Source organism: Chiloscyllium plagiosum, unplaced genomic scaffold (genome assembly GCF_037043375.1).
Source record: "Chiloscyllium plagiosum isolate Xiang-an unplaced genomic scaffold, Cpla_swu_hap1 HiC_scaffold_12, whole genome shotgun sequence".
NCBI classification, from domain to species: Eukaryota; Metazoa; Chordata; class Chondrichthyes; order Orectolobiformes; family Hemiscylliidae; genus Chiloscyllium; species Chiloscyllium plagiosum.
This window is the reverse complement of record NW_028270150.1, coordinates 64212035-64238723: the sequence shown is the minus strand read 5'-3', so window position 1 is coordinate 64238723 and position 26689 is coordinate 64212035.

The window sequence follows — 26689 nt, the reverse complement described above, 5'->3', positions numbered from 1 at the left end:
GTTCTCCCTGTGTCTACATGGGTTTCCACCAGCTGCTCTGATTTTCTCCCATAATCCAAAAATGTGCAGGTTAGGTGGAATAGCCATGCTAATCTGCCTATAGTGTCTAGGGATGTGCAGGCTAGGTGGGTTAGCCATGGATAAATGTGCAGTTACAGGAACAGGGTGGGGGTCTGGGTGGGATGCTCCTGCAAGGTTGATGCAGACTCAATGGGCCAGATGGCCTTTATCTGTCTGTAGGGATTTGAGATGAAGAGCTATGATAGGGGTTTTAAAAATCAATAAGGGTCTGGACAGAATATACATGGAGGACTGAATCTTATTTTCTTTCAGTCTATGTGTAAGATGCATCAGGTTTTTTGGAGGGATTCTCACCATGACGTTCACCATAGAGATTTTGCAAAGTATCTTACCAAATTAATCTTATTGCCAACCTATGCTGCCCCTTTGGCATCCATCACATTTGATTCTTTACCCATCTTATCACACTTAATGTTGCCAGAACAACTTCCGACTCACTAGATGAATCCCAAAAGACTGACATCCCTTCCACCTGCGCTGTTATTAAAAGACCGCTGTGCACCTAGCCAAGCATTAGTAATCCAGTGTTGTCCCTCACTGGCAGCATATTGGCTCCACAGCCAGAATGCCACACTGCCCATGACACACAGCCAGTGTGGCCGACATTCTCATATATATGCAAGTGCATTCTGTAACCGAGTTGACATTTTGCTACCAGACAACAAACAATGCTTGTCCTTAGATGTATCCCACCTCTCTGTACAGCCAAACTGATCCCCAATGCCTAGTGGTCATCTGTATCTTGTCATTACCCAGTAGGGGAATGCTATCCACAGGCAAGCGATCAAACAAATCTAAACTTGAGTTTTTATTGATAGTCAGCAAAAGAGAACACAGAGGAAAACAAATGAAGTCTGCAGTATGCACCACAAGGAGAATCAAATGTTAACATCTTGACTTTGACAGTCTCGGATGGTCCTCCAGACCCAGTTAGCATTTATTGGAATCAGGTGTTAACCGTGTCTTATCTGTCGAGTAGCATTGATGTGTCGAGTCCTGTCATCCATAGCACACCCTTCTTCTGTCACTGTTCTCAACCTTCTCCTTGAATGACTGCTCCTGTTCCTCTGGCTCATTAACATTTATCATAGCGCCTCATTGCCAGCCCCGATTGTACAGAACACAGTGTGCTAGGACTGCATAACCCATTCTATCCCAAATACTCCCCAGACCATTCCAAGCCACAGAAAAGCATATTTCACAGCCCTGTCATCTGCTCAGCCATAGCCCTGGTCACAGTATGTGCAGCAATTTGAGAAAGGTGCTGTGGTGGCTGATTGACCATCACCTTACAACAAAATGTGCCATATTTCACTGATGGATTCCACTAGATGCTGTGTTCTTTTGTTAAATCTTGCTTTTTGAGAAGCTTTGTTATTTCTGTGGTTGAAGTAATTGTCAAGACTTTCAGTACCTGAAAGCTTCATTGCAATATTATTTCTGATCCCATAGCTTCCTAAAATGATTAGCTATTATATTTTCTTAATTTTTTAAAAAATTGCATTAATGGTAATTCTTCCACACTTTATTGCTGCTCTGGAAGGTTTTCTCACTTGTTCCTTTAACAGACGATTCCCTAAAAAGAAACAAAGAACTATGGATTCAAGAAATCAGACACCTGATCTGAAATTGCTGATAGATCTCAGCAGGTTTGGCAGCAACTGTGGAGAGAAAGCAGAGTTAATGTTTTGTGTCCAGTGACCCTTCTTCAGAATTGGTTGTAGCCAGGAAAAGGTTGGTATAAATGCTGAAGATCTGTTGGGGGGACAAGAGAGGAGTAAACAATCGTAATAGAGTCATTGAGTCATAGAGATGTACACTGACGTAACTTTTCTCGCTGCTCATTTCACCTCCAATTTTGGTGTAATCTGCAAACTTGCCAACTATTCCTCTTATGTTCACATCCAAATTATTTACATAAATGACAAAAGGTCGTGGACCCAGCACCAATCCTTGCGGCACACCACTGGTCACAGGCCTCCAGTCTGAAAAACAACCCTCCACCACCACCCTGTTTTCACTTTTATGCATTTCAAGACATCCAGCACTTCCTCCTCTGTAATATGGATATTTTTCAAGATGTCACCATCTATTTCCCTACATTCTATATCTTCTATGTCATTCACCACAGTAAACACTGATGTAAATACTCATTTAGTATCTCCCCCATCTCCTTGATGATCTTTGAGGGGTCCTGCACTCTCCCTAGTTACCCTTTTGTCCTTAATGTATTTGTAAAATCCCTTTGGATTCTCCCTTATCCTATTTGCCAAAGTTATCTCATGTCCCCTTTTTGCCCTCCTGATTTCACTCTTAAGTATGCCTTTACACTCTAAGGATTCACTCAATCCCTCCTGTCTATACCTAACATATGTTTCCTCCTTTTACTTAACCAGACCCTCAATTTGTTTAGACATCCAGCATTTCCTACACCTACCAGCCTTTCTTTCACCCTCACAGGAATATACTTTCTCTGGATTCTTGTTATCTCAGTCTGAAGCCTAACCATTTTCCAGCCATCTCTTTATCTGCGAACATCTGCCCCAGTCAGCTTTTGAAAGTTCTTGCCTAATACCATCAAAATTAGCCTTTCTCCAATTTAGAACTTCAACTTTTAGATCTGATCTATGCTTTTCCATCACTATTTTAAAACTAATAGAATTATGGTCGCTGGCCCTAAAGTGCTCCCCCACTGACACCTCAGTCACCTGCCCTGCCTTATTTCCCAGGATTAGGTCAAGTTTTATACCTTCTCTACAAAAATCAGAAAATTCTCTTATACACACAAATTCCTCTCCATCTAAACCCTGAACACTATGGCAGTCCCAGTCTATGTTTGGAAAGTAGTAGAGTGACAAGATGAGCTTATCACTCTACTACTTCTTGCTCCTTCACAAGCTACAGACCCAGAAAATAGCACCATCTTATTGTTCTTTAAAAGCCCCACTGCTCCAGGTTCACTTAATACTTATGGCTTACATTTTTAAAATTCAATCAAGAAACAGATCTCAATAAAACATTTAATCAAGAATGAATTCACTCTACTCACTACTGTAGATTTACAGCAAGGCTTGCTTCCTCAGTGCCTGCCTCCGTAACCAACTCATCCCACACAGACTCCGGACCACCTTTAAACCAGCAATGTTCGGACCAGAACAGGACAAACAGTACAGACTACAGATTCAAAAACACCTGCAACAGTTCTCCTTCAAGATCCTCCGCTCCACGCTTGCAGCAATGCGCTGGCACCTAACTTCTCTACAGTCAGCCCTGCCTCAGCTGAGGGCCACACTCTCTCAGAATTGCAAAGGACCCACTCTGTACTACATCCTCAGGAGAATTCATTCTCTCAACAAACAGTATTTCAACTCCATCTCAAACATCAAAAACTGTAAGTACAAAAAACTTTTATCTACCCACCTCCACAACCAGCGCTCCTCAAACATTCCAGAAGATTCCCCTGGCCTCGGAATTTACCCAGACGCCATTAGCCATGCGGCTGATGCAGCTGCCACACCCACGCTGATTAATGATGTCACTTCCGCCCCCATCATGGCCACTCCCACAACCACTTCCACCCCTCACAATTCCTCATGCATCACACTTCCGCCCTTCACATCATCGCTGATGCCACATGCTCAGTGACGTCCGCCACCCCTACTGCCGTGGTCACCACCACTTCCGTCCCCACCAGCACCACTCACCTGCATTCTGCTGACATGCCCCCCACAGACCCCACTGTCACTATCCCCCCCCCACCAGAACCCCAAGGGGAACACTACCCCTGCTCATGACTCCACCCCCATTCCCCCCACCATCACACCAACTCCAGTTATAGGTTCCACCCCCACTCCCAGCTCTACACCCACACCAGATCCCAGCTCCCAACCCTGCCGAGTTTTCATCACCCCGACCTCCCCCTCACTGAGGACGAACGATCAGTCCTCAGCAAAGGACTCACCTTCATCCCCCTCCGTCCACGCATCAATGAATTTAATACACGCCGTGATGTCGAACAATTCTTCCGTTGCCTCCGCCTCCGAGCTTACTTTCACAATCAGGATTGCCGCCCACCTTCCGAGGACCCCTTCGCACACCTCCAACACACTGCATCCACCTGGACACCCCGCGCTGGCCTATTACCTACCCTCGACCTCTTCATTTCTAACTGCCGCCGGGACATTAACCGCCTCAACCTGATTACCCCCTCCCCCACTCCAACCTCTCACCCTCACAACGCGCAGCCCTCCAATTCCTCTGTTCCAATCCCAACCTCACCATCAAGCCAACGGATAAAGGGGGCGCAGTGGTAGTCTGGCGCACTGACCTCTACACCGCTGAATACGAAAGGCCAACTCGAGGACACCTCTTCCTACCGCCCCCTCGACCATGACCCTACCCCCCTTCACCAAACCATCATCTCCCAGACCATACAGAACCTCATCACCTCAGGAGATCTCCCACCCACAGCTTCCAACCTCATTGTCCGGGAACCCCACACTGCCCGGTTCTACCTCCTTCCCAAAATCCACAAGCCTGACCACCCTGGCCGACCCATTGTCTCAGCATGCTCCTGCCCCACTGAACTCATCTCTACCTACCTCAACACTGTCCTATCCCCCCTAGTCCAGGAACTCCCCACATACATTCGAGACACCACCCACGCCCTCCACCTCCTCCAAGACTTCTGTTTCCCCGGCCCCCAACGCCTCATCTTCACCATGGATATCCAATCCCTCTACACCTCCATCCGCCATGACCAGGGCCTCCAAGCCCTCCGTTTTTTCCTCTCCAGACGTCCCCAACAGTACCCTTCCATCAACACTCTCATTCGTTTGGCTGAACTGGTCCTCACCCTTAACAATTTCTTCTTTGAATCCTCCCACTACCTCCAGACCAAAGGGGTGGCCATGGGCACATGTATGGGCCCCAGCTATGCCTGTCTCTTTGGCTACGTAGAGCAGTTGATCTTCCGTAATTACACCAGCACCACTCCCCACCTCTTCCTCCGCTACGTTGATGACTGCATTGGCACCACCTCGTGCTCCCGCGAGGAGGTTGAGCAATTCATCAACTTCACCAACACATTCCACCCTGACCTTAAATTCACCTGGACCATCTTTGACTCCCACAGCTACCTGGATTACACCTCTTCCCACCCTATCTCTTGTAAAAATGCCATCCCGTATTCCCAATTCCTCCACCTCCGCCGTATCTGCTCCCAGGAGGACCAGTTCCACCACAGAACACACCGGATGGCCTCCTTTAGAGACCACAATTTCCCTTCCCACGTGGTTAAAGATGCCCTCCAATGCATCTCGTCCACATCCCGCACCTCCGCCCTCAGACCCCACCCCTCCAACCGTAACAAGGACAGAACGCCCCTGGTGCTCACCTTCCACCCTATCAACCTTCGCATAAACCAAATCATCCACCAACATTTCTGCCACCTCCAAACAGACCCCACCACCAGGAATATATTTCCCTCCCCACCCCTTTCCGCCTTCCACAAAGACCGTTCCCTTCATGACTACCTGGTCAGGTCCACGCCCCCCTACAACCCAACCTCCCATCCTGGCACTTTCCCCTGCCACCGCAGGAACTGTAAAACCTGTGCCCACGCCACCTCCCTCACTTCTATCCAAGGCCCTAAAGGAGCCTTCCACATCCATCAAAGTTTTACTTGTACATCCACTAATATCATTTATTGTATCCGTTGCTCCCGATGCGGTCTCCTCTACATTGGGGAGACTGGGCGCCTCCTAGCAGAGCGCTTTAGGGAACATCTCCGGGACACCCACACCAATCAACCACACCGCCCTGTGGCCCAACATTTCAACTCCCCCTCCCACTCTGCCAAGGACATGGAGGTCCTGGGCCTCCTTCACCGCCGCTCCCTCACCACCAGATGCCTGGAGGAAGAATGCCTCATCTTCCACCTCGGAACACTTCAACCCAACAGCATCATGTGGACTTCAACAGTTTCCTCATTTCCCCTTCCTCCACCTCACCCTAGTTCCAAACTTCCAGCTCAGCACTGTCCCCATGACTTGTCCGGACTTGTTCTACCTGCCTATCTCCTTTTCCACCTATCCACTCCACCCTCTTCTCCCTGACCTATCACCTTCATCCCCTCCCCCACTCACCCATTGTACTCTATGCTACTTTCTCCCCACCCCCACCCTCCTCTAGCTTATCTCTCCATGCTTCAGGCTCACTGCCTTTATTCCTGATGAAGGGCTTTTGCCTGAACGTCGATTTCGAAGCTCCTTAGATGCTGCCTGAACTGCTGTGCTCTTCCAGCACCACTAATCCAGAATCTGGTTTCCAGCATCTGCAGTCATTGTTTTTACACTTAATAACTATTCATTTATCTGTTTCTGTGCTGTGAGCTGTCCCACACAGATTCTTCCAAGATCAGTTGTGAATTTCACTGTTGTTAAATTTCTTTGGCACACTTTAATGTTCAGAGATACATAAATTCAAGCAACAAGGCAGTAACTGTGCAGATTCACTGCTGTGTCAGTTAGCAGTGTGGGTTTCTTTCTCTCTCACTTTCCTTCACTGACCATGTGCTGCCTTTGTCTGTCTTTCTCCCTTTTAAAAGTGCCATTGTTTTGACTTGTTTTCTCTAAATTTCCAAAACAATACAACAGCATATAAAACAGTAACTGCTGCTCCTGGTATTCAAAGAAATCACAACCAGCACCTAAAATACATCAGCTCTTACAGCCCGAAATTTTTCCGGCCTCCATGTTGGATTACCCAGAATCTTTTTTGTAGGAACTATTTTTATAACCTGTAAATACTGAGGTGCAATATATTACATTTTCTTCACTATACAAGTCCATTCTTATTAGACCAGAAGATATGAACTCTTGCATACACTAGAGCTCATAAGTTCCTAAAGAATGTGCACAACTTGAAGATAACATTGGCAACAAATTATTTTTTCTAGAGATGAAGCCGAGAGAGAACAACAGCCGGACAAACAGGGGGTTTCCTATCTTTATGATAATATTGGAATCTCCTGATAAATGTTATGGCAGACCTGAATTACTCACTTCTTTAAATTGCCAAATGCTTATCTGTTTTACATGTCTTCTCACAGACTTCATGAGTTTCTCTTATGGTCCTGCTAGCTTCATTTTCCTAGCCATGCCTTGTGTTATCTATGCATTATGGCAGTAATACCTGACCTGAGCGGCAGCGTTTTTTTAGTTCTTACCCTTTCAGTCTGAATTAGCATGCTTTTTAGTTTCTCTTTTATACCACAGACTTCTTAACGCACACGATTTCTCATGTTTGCTTGCTACCATTTGAACTTAGAAACTGCATATTTCTTCTGCTCTCATGCATCTCTTCTCAAGTGTGAAATGTTTTCTGCCATTCTTTGTAAAACTCAGCAGTATTGAGTATTTCTATGAGGTCTTTTGTGGTTTTCTGCCCTCAGGAATTAGCAATATCTGTTTTCCTTTAAGTACTTCAGGTCTCCAACAACTTTGTCTCATTTGGATTGGTGCTGCTGAATTAAATCTTCAGATTCCATTCTCATCGACACGTTGTGTTTGATACCATTCTTCTCTTTGAGTTGTACATGGTCTTTTGGAGCTTATGAGCTCTAGTATGTGCAAGGGTACATACCTTCTGGTCTAACAAGAATGGACCTTTGGAGTGAAGACAATATTGTATATTGCACCTCAACATTTGGAAGTTATAAAAATAATTCCTCCATTACTTCAAATATTGCATGGAGGTCCTGGTTGTATATTTGAACCCAGCAACATCCTATGTTCTTCTCACACCAAGTCCTCATGACACCATTACAATGAATGCTACTTATTGGTCACTGCCAGGTATAAGCCATTTCAGTACCATATACAACAGAGCTCTGAGAACTCTTTCATGCGTGACTGAAACTCCACATTCTAAGACTTCTTCAATATTGTGACCACTTTACTTGTTGTGGAAAATCTGAACTCTGGCTTGATAGATGCATTTTGAAAAAAAATGCATGAGATGGTCTTCCACTGAGATACAGTGTAGATTTTATTCTAACACTAAAACAGAAGTTTAGTCCACAAAAGAATTGAAGATAACATTAGAAAGCCAAGTTATTCACTTATATCCTAATATGAAAGATTTCAAAACATGTGGTAAAATGCAATTCCATCTATTCCTGTACTATCACTTAATAGTGTTCACTTCACAGCATTGTGGATAGACACATTCTCCCAGAATAGAACTTCTACATCCTTCCAGATTGCTCCACATATTCAGGTGCTATTAACATTATCATTGCATTGCTACACATTCTGCTGATGCCTCATTACTCTTTGTTAAGAAGCTTCATTTGTGATATTCATATTTTTATATATCATGGTGCAGGACAAGTAACATTATCACAATGCCATGTCCAAAACTCCAGAAATGCTTCTAGCTATGGAAAATACTGTTTTCCTAGCTCTGTCAACATAAAATATAATTCTGATTTCACAATGAAAACTGAAGACACTACTGATTATTTATTTTGGATGGGATTACTAGTTCTATACATGTGGGAAGAACACTTGGTGTCTCTCAGTGAATTACACACAGCAATTAACAAAATGTTCAGCGAAACTATAAAAGAAAATAAACCTCCAGGATTAGAATACTCAATATAGTATACAAAGAGATATTACTACTATTTCTAATATGCAGTGAAAAGTGAGTTTTGAGTATAAAAGAGATTTTTCATTGGTAACAGTTAATTTATCTTATGATACTTTAAATAGATACATATGGAAAGGCATGGTGTAAAATCACATCAAATGAATTTGTTCTGTTATGATAGGAATATGTACATGTCGACTGTCTTCTTAATAAAGACCACTGTTGAATAAAGTAAAATTAATATCCACAGGATAAAACAGCAATGATAAGCATAACCTTCAATCATCTGAACAGGACAATCCAAAGACATGGAGAAAGTGAGGTCTGCAGATGCTGGAGATCAGAGTTTAAAAATGTCAGGCAGCATCCAAGGAGAAGGAAAAGGAGCCTTCTTCAGGGCTCATGCCCGAAACGTCGATTCTCCTTCTCCTTGGATGCTGCCTGACCTGCTGCGCTTCTCCAACAATCCAAAGACATGGACTTGAATAAAAATATTTTTGTAATATGAAAATGATTCCAAGTGGACTTTGATTGCATTTGTATTGGAAGTAATAGGTTATATTTTACATAAGACAATAGATTCTGGATAGGTTTAATTGATTAGATTAAATTGATTACTATAAAATGTAAAAAGAGAATACTGGGCTTTATTTCTATGAAAATAGAAACAACTACGGTTGACCCAAACCCTATTTACTCTTTACCACTTCTGTCATTCAGCTTTGTTTATCATATCTTATGATCCTTTGTGGGAATTTTTTTTTATTCTCTCGTGGAATATGGGCATCACTGGTAAGGCTAACATTTACTGCCCATCCCCAATTTCCCAGAGGGCAATTAAGACTACTTAGTCAATCATGATCTACAATCACATGTAGGCCAAACCAATAAGGATAATAGTTTATATCTGATTTTTCAGCAATAGTTTCAGAGTCATCATTAGACTCTTAACCTCAAGGTTATTTTATTGAATTCAATGCCCACCATCTGTCATGGCAGGATTTAAATCCAAAACATTACCTGAGAACCTCTGGATTAACAGTCTAGGAAAAATACCACTTGTCCATCACCTCCCCTTTGATTTTGACTGTACCTGAATTGTTTCATCATTAAAGGTGGCCTATTATTACATGAATGTTTTATCTTTAATTCCCACTCCTAAGATGTCAACAATGTTTGCTCCTCCACAGATGCTGCCTCTCTGGCTAAGCATTTTCAGAATGTTATGCTTTATTTCTGATTTCCAGCAGCTGCAATATTTTGATTCAGTTCCAATTTACCTGAGCTGGATCTATTCGGAACCCACCAAAATTAGTCTTCCTCTAATTAATTCACTTGCCATGTAGATTAAAGCATCAAAGCAACCTTGCAGAGCAAGGACATGAGTGTGAATGTTCTGAAGAGTAACTGTCAGAGAGACTATTAAGTCGGGTTATGATGAAGAGATTATGCTCGAAATGTCAATTCTTCTGCTCCTTGGATGCTGTCTGACCTGTTGTGCTTTTCCAGTGCCACACTTTTCGACTCATAACCTCTATACCAATTAAAGCCTTTAAGGATTTGAATATCCTTTACTAAAATTAAAATGAGAATATCCTTTATTGTCATGTGTACTCAAATACAGAAGTACCCAGGAATACAGTGAAATGTTTTACAATGTCACCTCTTATGGTGCCATTTTAGGTACAAGTGCCAAGGTACAAATCTTATACACAAAAAGAGGAATAAAAAAAAGTAGTTACATGACAGTGATTCATAGAATAAGTTAGAAATAACACATAGTTAAAAGGATAGATGTTACATTCAGGTAAGCAAATTACATTTAAATTTTACATTGCAGGCATTCAGCACAGGGCCTTCCACACATGGTCTGACTGCCCACGCCAGACCCTAGTCCAACAACTGTCCCCGCTCTGCTCCAAGCTTCCAGTCCTCTCCTCATCAGCTCTCAGCTGCTCCAAGATAGGTTTTCTCCAGCACTCACCACCCCAGTGCTGGCCTCCACTCTGGGACTACTTACCCATGCTGGCCTCTACTCTGTTGCAAACAAATCAACCATGCCATTGGTACATTACTTGAATGTGGACACAAGCATGAAGCAATCATAACAAGCCAACAACAATGACATGTTATAGATGTCACCAACATTATTACAAAAGTCAGTTAAGTCCACCAATTTAATAGAATCTGCAAAAGATTTGGTTTGTTTCTCCTACCCAAAATTGTCCAGATTTTCTGTTATTAACAAAGCAAGAATCTGGGAGATAGTGGTATAGTGTTTAACTCACTGAACTAGCAAACTAGAAACCCAATCTAGGGACATACATTCAAACTCATAATGAAATGCAAATGCATTAAAATAAATCTGGAATAGAGCTGGTGACCATGAAGCAATTGTTGATTGGCGTAAAACCCCTTAAGGTTCACCAATGTCATTTAAGGAAGGAAACCTGTCATCCTTGTCTAATCTATGTGTAACTTCAAATCCATAGCAAAATGGTTGCATCTTAACTGTCCTCTGGGCAATTGGGGAATGGACAATAAATGTTGGCATAGCCAGCAATTCTCACTTTCTATGAATGAATTTTAAAAAGGGGCACCAGAGGACACGTATATGCAAGAAATCTGGCTCCAAAGACCAAGCCAGAAACTTGAACAAATCATAGGAGACTGACTGAAATCAATACTGACAGCGAGTAAATTGTTAAGAAGTTGAACAAACACAAACACATCGGCAAGGTTCAGAGTTAACCAAGCAATAGATAGATTACAGAATGTGATCAATCTTTCCATATTATTACCTTCATAGCTGAAAATGTGTTGCTGGAAAAGCGCAGCAGGTCAGGCAGCATCCAAGGAGCAGGAGAATCGACGTTTCGGGCATAAGCCCTTCTTCAGGAATTAGCACTGTCCTATTACTTTCATATACCATATTGTTGGCATAAGGTAATCAGAAGCTATAACAATCACGAATATCATGTCCCAAAAAGGCATAACAACACATACTAAAAGCTAACACTGACATGAGAGATAATGCCTTGATATTATCATGATGCAGCCTGAAAGACCTAGATCTCAGCAAATATCATTTTATGATACAGTCAATGGAAGACCATCTCACAGTGTGTAATGGGCCACCACTTCCATGCATTGGCTGAAGCACACATGCAGTACCAAGACGGAAGCTCATCTTGCTTCCCAAAATCTTCTAACTGGTAGAAACCAGCAGTTCAGCAGTGACAGGATTACTAGGATGCATAGGTCTCAGTATTGTCATAATTCTTGAGATTCAAATCATAACAACTGTTGTACAACAGACCACATGTGATAGAATTGAATCAACTAAAGATCTTAAAAATATGTGACCTTGGATTCTTGCCTTCCATTTGTTTTTTTTTCTGGTTTAAATCTTCTTCTTTCTTTGAATTTTAGTTCTTAACTTTACTTCTGATGTTTTCAGCTCCAATGTAATGATGTAATGCTCCTGCTTTAAACTGAGCTGCAGTATTTTATGGAATTGAGGTGATGTTCCCTCTGTCAGTAAGTATTTCTTCTCTGTTTTTTTTTCAGTTTTCCAGCTCAGGATTGCATTGTTCAGTTTCATTTTCTACCTGTTCCCTGAGGGATTTAACTGACAGCTACAGGCTGACATCACCTGCTGCTGTGTCAGATTGCATCTCAGATCTACTCCTGGTTCTCCACTCCCTGATCAGCAGGTATATTCTTCCTGCATTTATCCTGTCTAGCCCTATTAGAATTTTGTTGGCTTCTATGAGATCCCACCTCATTCTTCTAAACTTCAGTTCTAACTGATCCAGTCATTCCTTATACATCAGTCCTGCTATCCCAGATATCAGTCTGATAAACCTTTGCTGCACTCCCTCCAGAACCAGAACCTCTTTTCTCAGGCAAAGAGACTCAATACTCCAGGTGCTATCTCACCAATGCCCTGTATTATTTCAGCAAGACATCCCTGCTCTCAAATCCATTTACTATGAAGGCCAACTTATTATTTACCTTCTTGATCACCTGCTGCACAGGCATACTTACTTCCAGCTCTACTTCAGAACACAGTCGTACCAGACTCCAAATATAACTCTGTTTCTCTCTCCACAGATGCTGCTCGACCTGCTAAGTTTCTCCACCATTTTCTGTGTTTGTTTCTGATTTCCAGCATTAACAGTATTTTGCTTTCATTACTTACTTCCAATGACTGGTTTTCAAGGACATCCACTTCTCATTACATCTTCTCCATTCCCAATTTATAGCTTTCTTATTTTTGCCACCAATCTGGAAACTTACATTTATCTGCATTATACTGTTTCTGCAATGCATTTGCCAAATCACTCAAATTGTCCAGATGACACTGAAGTATTTTTGTATCCTCAAACTTCACCCTCCCACCCACCTTTGTGTCATCTGCAAACTTGGAGATATTACATTAAGTTTCCTCATCTACATCATTAATACAGATTGTGAGTAGCTGGGATACAAGCACTAACCTCTGAAGTACCCTACTTGTCACTGCCCATACTGTTAGGTGCATTAGTCAGAGGGAAATGGGTTTGAGTGGGTTACTCTTCAGAGGGTCGGTGTGGACTTGTTGGACTGAAAGGCCTGTTTCCACACTGTAGGGAATCTAATCTAATGTAAACTTGGAAAAAAGACCTGTTTATTCCTACTTCTTTTGCTGACAGCCAACCAGTTTTCTATTCATGTCAATACACTACTCCAATTACGTGCACTTTAATTTTACACATTATTCAATTATATGGGACCTTATTGAAAGTCTTTTGAGAGTCCATTAAACCATATCAAGCAGCTCCCCCTTATCAACTGTATTAGTTACATCTTTAAAGAATTCCAGTAAACTTGTCGAGCAAATGCATTTTGTAAATGCATTCTGATTCTGTCCGAACCTGTCACTGTTTTTCAAGTGCTCTACTACGTATTTTCCATGTAATGAATATCAGACTAACCAGTTTATAATTCTCTATTTTCTCTCTACCTCGGTTTTTCATTTAAATTATGGAAATTTAAATTTTTAGGAACTGTTTCAGAGTCTAGAGGCTTGAACAATGACCACCGCGCATCCTTTATTTCTAGGGCTTTAACCACTCTGGAATGTGGATTATCAGGTCCTGGGGATTTATTGGCCTTTCATCCCAAGAATTTCCCCAATATCATTTCCCTGGTAATAACGATTTCCTTCAATTCTTTTATCTCAGTAGACCCTTGGTTCCCCAATATTTTCGGATGTGTGTCTTCCTTTGTGAAGAAAGAATTAAGTTAAGTTAAAACAACCTCTTTGTTCCACGTTATAACTTCCCTGTTTTCTGACTCTAAGGGGACTACATTTGTCTTCACTAATCTTTTTCTCTTCACATGCCTATGGATGTTTTTGCAATCAGTTTGTATGATCTCTGCAGGCTTTCTCTTAAACCAAATTGTCACCCTCTTAATCAATCCCTTTGTCTTCCTTTGCTGAAATCTAAATTGTTCTCAACCCTCAGGTCTGCTACATTTCTTCTCCCATATCTTTAAATTCATATCAATTTTGCACTTCTTTCAAAATAAAATAGATTCACATCAGCAACCTTCTCATTATTAGGTATCCCAAAACTTAAAGATCTGAAACAATTTATAGTAAGGGCCTACTTATTCCTATCCACGTGTTTTGAAAAGTTAAACCAACAAAGCAATAGATAAACTAAATACGCCTCAGTAACCAGCTAACCTCAAATACCATGGTTCAAATTTACTTTTAGCTGAAGTATTTTTTAGTGCATGACTTTTTGGAGGAAATCTAATATCCATCCACTTTGCAACCAATCCCATTTTGCTTTAGTCTTCCTCTGGGTTCAGAATACCTAGTGTGCAGAACATAGGCACAGTCTAACGACCATCAAGTTCTTTTTTTAAAATTGTAATTGGAAATTGACATTTCATCTTGTACAGCATTTTCATCTGATGGTTTAGGGTTTTTTGATTTGTTAACACAAGCCAGTAGGAGTATAAATACAATAAAAAAGATTTCATATGGCAGACTGCATTTTGTTCCTCACTTCAATGATACGGAGGCTTTTATTGGATGGTGAGCATTTAATTTTTCATCAAGAAATACAGATATTTTGCACAGATGATGCAAGGAATCTTAAGATTATAAATGAGCCAAACTAATTCTCTCCTGAGAATACATGGAGTCATGGAGGTGAATGTGAAACATATGCATGTGGACATAGAGGTGACACTAGTGGTATGGGCTGGCATAGGGGATGTGCGGGATGAGAGACAGGTGAAGTTCAAGATTTATGGGGCCTTTAATCCTCATTAGAAGCTTAAAAACTAAGCTGGAGGACCAATTAAGGTCTTCTATCCAGTGTCCCTCTACACTCACACTATCATGCACTCCTACACTGCTCACACAATGCCCAACATTGCTATGAAAAGACAAAAGTGATATGTGAATCACAAATGTTTTGAATGTGCAGTTTATGAACCAGAGAAGTGACAGGATTAGATTACATTACAGTATGGAAACAGGCCCTTCGGCCCAACAAGTCCACACCGACCCACCGAAGCGCAACCCACCCATACATTTACCCCTTACCTAACACTATGGGCAATTTAGCATGGCCAATTCACCTGACCTGCACATCTTTGGACTGTGGGAGGAAACCAGAGCACCCAGAGGAAACCCACGCAGACACGGGGAGAATGTGCAAACTCCACACAGTCAGTTGCCTGAGGCGGGAATTGAACCCAGGTCTCAGGCACTATGAGGCAGCAGTGCTAACCACTGTGCCACCGTGCCGCCCAGGCTTTTCGGAATCTGGAGGAAGATTTGCTCCCATGAGTTTCTCTATAACTCTTCCTTCACTGATAGTTACATTCATTATCATCTGGACTGACTTTTTTTATCAGCTGGTTTCCAGAATCTAGCTTTCGTAGGCAATTTTGTTCTCATGAAAACTGAAGTGAGAAATTTAATGACTCCGTCATTTTTAGACTTTAATGATCAGCTTGCCCTGTCATCCTTTTTGGAATGAACTATCTCTTTAATTGTCTGCTTACCCTGAATAAAATTGAAAAATTGCTTTTCATCTTGCTTGATGTCTCTCACAATGTTCTCTATTTTCTCCTTGTCGTTATTAATTTTCTACTATGTAGTCCTAAGCTGCCTCGATAGTCTTGCCTTTATCATTTCCTAATGAAGGTTATTTTTAAAAAATATTTTACTCGGAAGCCTCTTTTAACCACTTTTCATCCAGGGCTGCTAGTCCAGATTTACTGTTTCCTGCTGGATGAGATGCTATTTTGTATTTGTATACTGCACATAAAACATTAATGGTTAATCAATGGAAATATTGAAATATTTCACAGTTTCATATCTTGGAGCACAAAGTCTTGATTATCTAAAACACAGAATATTGTATAGTTTATATATTCACAAATTTAACAATACTCTAATACCTAGAATTTGACATTCTGCTGTGCATTGGTTTCTTAGCTTCATTCAACATTATTTGAAAAGCTGCAGTTCACATATTGTGACAAGCAACAATCACTGAATACCTCAATAAATTATTCCAAACTTTTTTTTCTGTTATTGTGAAGTCCTTGAACAAACCATTTAATTGCTGGGAATTTACATCACTTGTAATGATACCCCTTTTATTTGCAGTGGCTACTATCATATGTGCTGAAATAATTCTATTGTAAACTTTGTCATGTTGATGGAGCAGTCAGTTACGCATACCTGTTACTAATTTACTTCCTTTATTTCTCTCAAATTGAATCTGCCAGTCTATTTCAAAAGACATGTCAGTTCTCACGTTGAATAGTATACTATTCTCTGGCTAGGACTGTAGCACTCTCCTCACTTTTGAGCTGTTGCTTATAAGCTTTATATAACATTCCACTTGCATTTCATGCTCATCCTCCAATTCCAGAAATGCAAATGATAAGCTTGCCACATTATTCTTTTCCTTACGCTTCGGAAATCAACATAAAAGTATTACAATTTATTTATTTTTTAAAATCCATTCTAGCTTTTAAAAAAAATTATGTCACTTTATCTGTCTTGTTGCTTTCTTGTTTCATCCATGACCCATACTTCCCTGGTTTTAATTTCCTGCTTGTAGTCTCCCATTCACTTCACATTTATAAATTCTGCATTAATAATCTGCTCCCAATTCTGGTCAAATGGAAACTATCTTGCCTGAAATAATTCCATCTATTCCAAAATTTTCCCAGTTATGAATTTAAACATTTCCTGGAAGAATTGCTGTCAGCAATATTTTGAATTTTTTGGTGTTTAATTTCACTACAAATTAACCCATCAGTTTACAACTATGCAAAAGATTGCTTGTTATATCTGCATACCTCTTCTATATGTTTAGCAGACTAATCACATCCTTCCTTTGTTAGTTTGACATTCTACATACTTAAGTCCCTACCTCAATAAGATTACAAAATAAGATTACGAAATAAGATACAAGCCCAGTTTCTTTGCTGCTGGGTCAGGTGCACAGAGTTCTGAGAATTCCTGGCTCCATTAACTTGCCCTTTAAAAATAATTGTTAAGATCAGAGTGGTGCTGGAAAAGCACAGCAGGCCAGGCAGCATCTGAGGAGCAGGAAAATCGACGTTTCGGGCAAAAGCCCTTCATCAGGAATAGAGGATAAAAATAATTGCCTGAATGTTGGACCTATGGTCTAGGAGGGCAGTACAGACTGGATTAGAAGTCAGGGTGGTGAACCTGGAAGAACTGAGGAGGCTGCCCATCAATTTATATAAACGATTTGGATGTGAATATCGGAGGTATAGTTAGTAGGTTTGCAGATGACACCAAAATTGGAGATGTAGTGGACAGTGAAGAAGGTTACCACAGAGTACAACAGGATCTTGATCAGATGGGCAAATAGGCTGAGGAGTGGCACATGGAGTTTAATTTAGATAAAAGTAAGGTGCTGCATTTTGGTAAGGCAAATCAGGGCAGAACTTATACACTTAGTAGTAAGAGCCTGGGGAGTGTTGCTAAACAAATAGACCTTGGAGTGCAGGTTCATAGTTCATTTAAAGTGGAGTCACAGATAGGTAGGATGGTGAAGATGACATTTGATTTGCTTTCTTTTATTGGTCAATCATTGAGTTGGGAGGTATTGTTGCAGCTTAAAGAACATTGGTTGGACCACTTTTGGAATACTGCACTCAATTCTAGTCTCCCTGCCAAAGGAAAGATGTTGTGAAACTTGAAATGGTTCAGAAAAGATGCTGCCAAGGTTAGAAGGTTTGAGTTATAGGGAGAGGCTGAATAGGCTGGGGCTGTTTTCCCTGGAGCATCAAATGATATAGGGTGACCTTATAGAAATTAATAAAATCATAAGGGACATGGATAGGGTGAATAGTCCACGTCATCTCTCCAGGCTAGGAGAGTCCAAACCTAGATGGGATAGGTTTAAGGTGAGAGGGGAAAGATTTAAAAGGGACCGAAGTGACAACCTTTTCATGCAGAAGGTAGTGTGTGTCTGGAATAAGCTATCAGAGGAAGTAGTGGAGGCTGGTACAATTACAGCATTTAAAAGGCATCTGGATGAGTATATGAATAGGAAGAGTTTATATGGGCCAAATGCTGGATAATGGGACTGAATTAATTTAGGATATCTGATTGGCATGGACGTGGTGGATTGAAGCATCTGTTTCCATGCTGTACATCTCTATGACTCTGACTTTTTGTGTCGAAGCTGGCTGAATACGGCCTGCCTTTGGAATCTGGCACTAACCTTAAAATTTATAAGTAAAAGATGAACTAGCCCTCCCGCTCTCATCCTTTCAACTACATACACACCTCATGCCTCATAAATGCCAAATTGTACCACCTCATTTCTCCAAACATTGCTTGTAGCCCCTCAGGCACAGCTATGCCCTCAAATAATCCCATAATGGCTCAGGCTTCCAGAGTCTGCCTATGTCCTTCCACCAACTCTATGGCTCTTTATAGCACCAATGTTGACTTAGTGTTAAATCATACCAACACATGCTGCCTCAGTGTCCTTTGATCTTATACTCATAATGCAAACCCACTGAGTTTCTACCAAGAATACACCTCAGGACCGATCCAGAAATGAGATATAATAGAATTCTGTTCAGTAACATGCCAGTTATGAAATACAGACTTCATTAGATTGAAAAAAAATCATGTTCATAAAAGTCCATTTACTACATATACACTACTTTGAATAAACAAAGCCTTAAAACAATATAAAAAAACTTTTAAGTGCACGATCCCTTTTAACAATAAGTCTTCGAATTCACAGCCCTCATCAAAATATATATAACTACTTGCAGCTTTCAATAAAACTGTAAAATGGTATGCACCTTGCTGTGAAATCAGAAATGCAACATTAATCCAGTATTGGACTTCCTCGGATTTGATCGATTGATTTATTTATTATCATGTGTACTGAAATACAGTGAAAAGCTTTGTTTGCGAGAGGTACAGGCAGATCATATTAAACAAGGATGTACAGAACTAAAGAATTAGACAGAGGCATAGAGGTAACATAGCACAGGGCGTACAAGAGAGAACATTCGCAAGATCAGCATTAGATTTAGGCTAGACAGTTCATTCAATAGTCTAATAACAGTTGGGAAAAAAGGTTCATGAAACTACTGGTGCGTGTTCAGGATTCTGCCGGATGGAAGAGGTTTATTTATGTCAATATACAAAGTGAAATAGGAAGCAGAAATTTTTTTATAATTATCCAGACATTTCTCCAAAGATTTAAAGAACTGGACTTATAAATGCCTTGGCAGCTTGATATCTCCCTTTGACAGATATTTTTGACAAATCCTTCTCATACTTTTAACATATCTTCTTAACAGATCCCTTAGACATCTTTAACAGATCTTCTTGACAGGTCTCTTTGACAAGTCCTGCTGTTAAGTTCCCTTGATAGACCCTTCTTGAAACTTTAAACAAACCCACTTGATAGTTGCTTTTAACAGTTGCTTCTGAAAATTCTGCTGATCATTCCAATGAGTTTGACAGTTATAGGTTTATGCATGTTTTACACAGATTTATGTCTTCTTTTAACAATTTTAAATGGCATCTGATAAAACTCAAAGGGGAGCTGAGGTGTCATAAAAAATGTCTTAGAATCTGATTTACAGTTATACCTTACTTCTACAAAGATTGGTCATGGTTACCTGAACAAATGGATAAAGTTCAGACCTACTTATGCCAGATATTCTTTGCACACTTCAAGTCTTACAGCCCCACTTCAGTGGAGGTAGTTCATGATTTACATGGCTAACTACCTCTGTAAACTGCACATGTATGCATCCCAACCTTGTCCTTTCAAAAATGAAAGTGCTGTGTTTCGGATTGGGGATCTGGTTGGATCAAGATTCATGCAGGTGTATTTCACAGAAGCAGCTGTCCATTTAACTTTACCTTTAATCATCATTGCCAGGCCATTTCTGTTCTTACAACTACAGTATGTGCACTCTGAGCAGTGAATGCTCAGATAATTGGAACTTGATATTGATTTTTTTTTAAGACAAGCGTATGAAGAGATAAGGAGCAAAGATAGATAGAAACAAATTATTTTTAAAACATCTTTTATGACATCAGGATATCCAAAGGCATTTAACAACTATTCTGAAGTGCAGCCACTACTGCAGTGAACAAAAATGTGCAAATTAAGTTGCTCATAGCAAGATCCCACAATCAGAATAAAACAGTTTAATGATAATATGAAATATTATCCAGAAGATCTCTTTTCCTTAGTGATAATAATTGAGAAATAAATATTAGTCAGGCCCCAACCATATTCTTTATCAAAATACTGTACAATTCTGGTAGAAAGACATCACTTCCAAAATGGCAACATTCCACCAATGTTATATAATCAAGATGAGATTACATGCACAAGTAACTAAAATGGGAGTTGAGCCCACAACTTATATGACTCAGAGATAAGAATGCTATAATCAAACAAATCTGACTGTCATGTTACACAGTTTATTGTGTAATGATTGAATATGGAATCCATGGCTACATTTTTCTCACTCACCCTTAGTCAGTAAAGAACAAAGATCAAATATAGGGGACATTGTACAATTATTCGCATGAAGCCATAGAGATAAAAATTCTAGTCAATGCCTTTTTGACTGGAGAACTTCAAAAGGGTACCAAATAATTATATAACAGTAAATCAATCAATATGAGAAAACATCTTTCATTAAAACACATTGAGTATACTGAAGATCAAGTTTACAAAATTCATGAGACACAGGAGTGAATTGTACAACTTTAATAGTTAAGATCTGTGAAATTTAGATAACAGTTATGAGCCTCAGAATCAATGTGGCACATTTTTATACAGGTCTGAGTGACAGGGGCTATGGAGAGATTTATGGCAGAATCATATGAAAAATCCAATCAGGCTTGTATTGATGTCAGGAGCATCTCACACTATTTTGTTTAAATGCGTTTCACAAGTGGCATGGTGAGTTTCTTGCTGGGTAGCAGTGAGATGCCAGTTAAGGGAATCTATTTGATGGCAAATGCCTTGTGATAGCCCAACTCACCATATTACTATTTAGCATTTTATCTTACAGGACTTGCCAAACAAAGCAGACAATTCAACATGAAAACCAGAGCCAGTATCTGGAGAATTCAGCTCGCTCCCTTCCTCCATCTTGGACACTAGGCACCAGCCAATCATTACCTAAATCCATGGACATTGGCATCCAACTTGTGGCAGTCTTTATGAATCCTTGTAGCATATCATTGATCACCTTACAGGATGTTTCTGTACTATGTTACACATTTGGCTGCACCAACAAAAATATTGTGTGCATGGACAGCCTATTGATGTCCCCACCCTAATAGGCTCCTGATGATCCTGTGTGAATCTGAACAACACACCCCACCACTTCCCCATCACACACACATAAACATACACATACAAACATACACACACAAACATACACAAACACACACTCACTCACCCTCCCACTCACCCACCCGATGGTAATATGAGCCCGACTCAGCCCCCTTGGAAACCCAACCCCCACTTTGCGAACAGATACCCAAGCAACTTGCACTCTCCTCTGCAAACACCCAACTACCCCACAAACCCCGACTGACCCCCACCCAAACACGTGACGCTATACCTAGACTCACGCCTCAGAATACCTATATGTACTTATCCTGACATCTGACACACCTTACTCTCTCACTGACTTACTTACCTGAATTCCCTTTTCCACCTGCTACCCTATTACCTCAAGAACCTGCTGTCCACACCCTCTGTGATCTGCCACTGTAGACCCCACTCTTCTGGCAGCTGTATACCTCACCCATCTGGTCTCTTACTCCCTTGTTCACCAATACCCACGAGCCAACTTACCATCCATACACATCTTCTACCATGTCACCCCATCCACCTGGCACTCTAATCCACCTGAAATACTATCCCTCCTCCTACCCACAAGCCACTTCACCCCTCACTTTCCTTATACTTGTACCTACTCTCAATAGCTGTGAAAGTGGTGTTGGGAATTTTATGCATGGACATCAACAGGTAATGCTGTCAAAAAAGTGTTTCTTTGTAAATGCACTCTGGTAAAGCCTGTGTGGTTTGCTGGACTGTTTTGCTGGAAAGCTCATGGACAACATTTGGGTCAGAAGTAGGCATTCCAAACCTTCAGTATCTCTCATTCTTGAAAAGTAATTTTGTTGTTTTCTTTTCTTATAAGACAGTGTCTGCTTAAACAACACACTATGAATCATGCTCAACAGTTGTGGTCATAAAGTTTTAGCATGCTTTTGCTGTAAGTTTAAAAAAATATATCTTCGCAAAGAAAACCACCAATACTTCCACTGAGCTAGTTGAAAATAATGATTGGGTGTTTAGATAACACGTAACTAGTGATGCAAAATGCTAGAATTATCAAATTAATTTAAACTTAAATTAATTTTCATTCATAAAACCAGGAGGTATGGGAGATGGTATTGGAGAAATGTTCTTTAATTAAATGAAAACAATGTATGCAAAATAGGCTGTATTTGCATAATGCATTGCTAATTATTTTTGCGAATTATATTACTCGCAAAGAGATTATGTTTTCCAACTGTTACAAAGCTATGGCTTTTTTTATGGCTTGGGATGGTCCGTTATCCTGTAAATCAAATCAAATATAATTAGCACAACTAATTAATATGTTACCCTATTTTCACAACTCTCAACAGAATTGCTAAAGATTGGATTTGTGTGTGTTTTTCTGTTCTGATAAATATGTGACACACTATACCAATCAACAACACTAATATCCATGTCAATGAAGCTTCTTTTCCCAGTTTGGCCTGCTAAATGACCACACTAAATCTGCAATTTGTCTTTAAGACAACTGATTATTATAAGCAATGAAACTGGTAATTCAGATCAACACATTTCTACAATCAAGTGAGAGTTGTTGCATTTTCACATGAAAGTGCATTGACAAACAATGTCTAGCAACAATTGAAGACAATTCTTAAGTTAAGAGGAGAAGATTTGGACACTAGGTATGTTGTACACAACTGCTCCAGAATAAAGCATCGAGCCAGGACTGGCCAGAGAAGTGGAAATCTGGCTGTACTTCAGTTTGGAGGTGAGTTATTTGGCCTGCAAATGGGAACAGCTAGTCATACACCAAAAGCCAGATTGAGGGATCTGTAGGAGAGTGGCCCACAGTCAACCCTGGGGCTCTGCTCACTGAATGTCAAAAGACAAGGGGCCAGTGTTATTTTAGGGAATTTGGGAAAGTATGTTATGGGATTGGAGGTAACATGCTGGGATGCAAGGGAGCAGCAATTGTGAAGGATGGAGATATCACAAATTATAAAAGTGAAACATGATGCAGGATTGGAGGGCGGGGATGCAGGAGGGGATCATTGATGGTCACTACCACTCTGGCTTTGACAGAGGGACAATGCATCATGATGGTTGGCATAACTATCCTAAGGTGCCAAATTGGGGAGATGAAGAGTTGAGTATAAGAATTGAGTGGGAAGATGTGGAAAATCAAACTTGATGGGGTTGACAAGGAGTGTAAAGATAAAAAGGGCCATGATTGTTTTAGGGGATGGGGGAGGTCACTTACATCATCAGAATGAGCCTGTGACTCACTCTGCAAAACACCACCTGTGTCACCTTGCTTTCCCAACTGAATCACAAGTGGGCAATGGAATGAAAAACAACATCCAGCACACACAAAGTGGGTGGGGAAAGGGGTTATTTCTGTCGGAAGAAGTGGGCCGTATTTTCAAGTGATGTGAGGCCCTTCAAGGGACAATTGCATTAATTAGGCACTTACACCGAACCTGTTAAAGTGATTTGTACTTACAAAATTCTTCTTGTAAACTGCATGCGCTGACCTGCACTGTTCAATATGAATCCAGGCTACAAGCAATTCTGACCATGTCATCAGTCATCACAAATGGGCCATGGTCATGGCCATCCCTATAAAACAGAAATAATCACAGACAGCCTTAAAAGTGTCACCTGCAGGTTATAATTCATAACAATAAGCCAAAGTCTCTTAGGCTGTAAAAGGGCACTGAGCTGAATTGCACTCACCTTGAACTGCAAATATTTGACAACTTGCTTTTGTATGCAATGTTATTCTTGGGTGATGTGGAGGATAGGGCCCAGGATGACACAAATTCTGTAATCCCACTGCACTTACAATCTTCCACTGTATTTAAAGGACATGGACATTATATTGGAATAATATCATTTATGTCAAAGGTACCTGTACAGGCATCCCATGGCCCTCCTTATTGGAATCATTTATGTCCAACTGTATTGAGGACTGCTGTATGCTGTATGCTGAACTGTTACTTGAATGTGAATTGATTGCTGACTGCTCACAATACTAAGGAGCTATTTTGTTTCTGATGTTCCCTTCTTAGGATTATTGGAACTGATCAATAGATCTAGCTACAGCAAGGGTTATCATTACTGTTATCACTGCAGAATGAAAACTGAAAGAAATTGAGGACAAAAAGATGAATCAGCAAGCCTTAGGAACAGCAGAAACTTGCAGTAGCTGCTGAGCAACCTCAATATGAAACTGCTACAGGTGAAAATCTCCTTAGGATGTGGACATGGTACAGGAAGTCCATTTTCTATCGTTCTCAGTACCAATTCCTCCACATGAACAAGGCTCAATGCTGCCAGGAAATGAGAATTTACCAGGACACCATCACACAATATGTCACTCTGCTGGAACAGGATTTGTGACCTGAAAAGGTCTTCCGATCCTCATGGATATTAGGTGATAGCGGTGCTAATGCGACTGTTCTTTCCGAGATCCACTGGGGACTAGTGTAGGATCTCTCAACCCTTAACTCACAAATGTATCAAGGCTGTTACTATTGTAACTTGTGCTTGATCAAACAATTTCACCTTGTTTCACTATGATAAAATCAGTACTGCAGCCTGCGCAGTAGGATTTGGTAACATAGCTGGCTTCTCCAAAATGCAGGACACTATAGACTGTACACATGCTGCATTGAGAGCTTCATATCATTACATGCTTCATCAATAGAAAAAAACTTCATTCAGTCAATATACACATCATTTGTGATCATTGGTGCTCCATCTTAGAAGTCTGCATTAGGCACTTTGGAAATTGCTGTGATGCCAATATCAATGAAAACTGTGAGGGAGCTACATCATTTCAAGGGATGAATACTTTAAATGGATGGCTACTGGGACAACAAAGGTACCTTTGTATCCTTGGCTAATTACATAAGCTTAAGTGAGGCTGAGATCAGATACAATGTAGCCCATTCTTGAACCAGGGCTATCATGGAGACGACAATGAGCCTTCTAAAGATCACATTCTAACATTTAGATCGGCTTGGGAGGGAGTCCTTTTCATACACTCCACAAAAAGAATATTATATAATCCTTGTATGCTGCACCCTGTGCAACTGGAGCAGGCAAACAGGGGATGTAATGAATGCTGAAGAACTCAGAGAGTGGCAGCAATCTTCTGAGAAGGAAGCTAAGGTCATTGAGGAGGTAGGATATCACCTTCATTATAATAGAACAGTGCTGTACTGGGCACAGCAGAGCCGACAGGATTTAATTCCCAAAAGACTTGAGCTGGTTTTAGTCATCATTCACTGACTCTAAATTTGTTTGCGCTCAATAGCAATGGTTTAGTGGTACTGGAAAGGCAATGGCCCAATGGTTTTGTCACTGGACTGATAATCCAGAGACCCAGACCATATTCTGGGGACCTGAGTTTTAATCCCACCATGGCAGATGGTAGAATTTGAATTCAATATAAATCTAAAAGTGTAATGATGACTGTGAATCCATTGTTGTTTGTCAGGAGAAAAACCCATCTGAATCACTGATGCCCTTTAGGGAAGGAAACTGCCATACTTATCTGGTCTGGCCTACATGTGACTCCAAACCCACAGCAATGTGGTTGACTTTTAACTGCCCTCTGGACAATAAATGCTGGCCGAGCCAGAAATACCCTTGTCCTGTGAATGAATGAAAACAAGACAAGCAGCCCCAGTTTATCCCAGAAATAACTGGAGCATTTTTATTTATTCTTTTCCATTTTACCTCGTGTAGGAAACAGCTGTGGTGCTGACATTGGATAGCTTTATTGCAGCTTTATTTTATTAGCTGTAATGATAAAGACAATTGGTCAGACAAGTGATAATTTGAAGTGCTAATTTATTTATTAATTTGATACTTGATTGACCGTAAGTGTCACCTGTGCAATCTATGTGCCCTCTGGAGCTTTGCTTTAGTATTTACCCCCCACTAGGTGCACTGCAAAGAGCTGGTGGCTGTGTTTGACCTGGCGCACAGCTGGGATTTAAATGTGCAGTGGGAAACCTACAAGATCCAGGCAACAATTGAGCACTTTG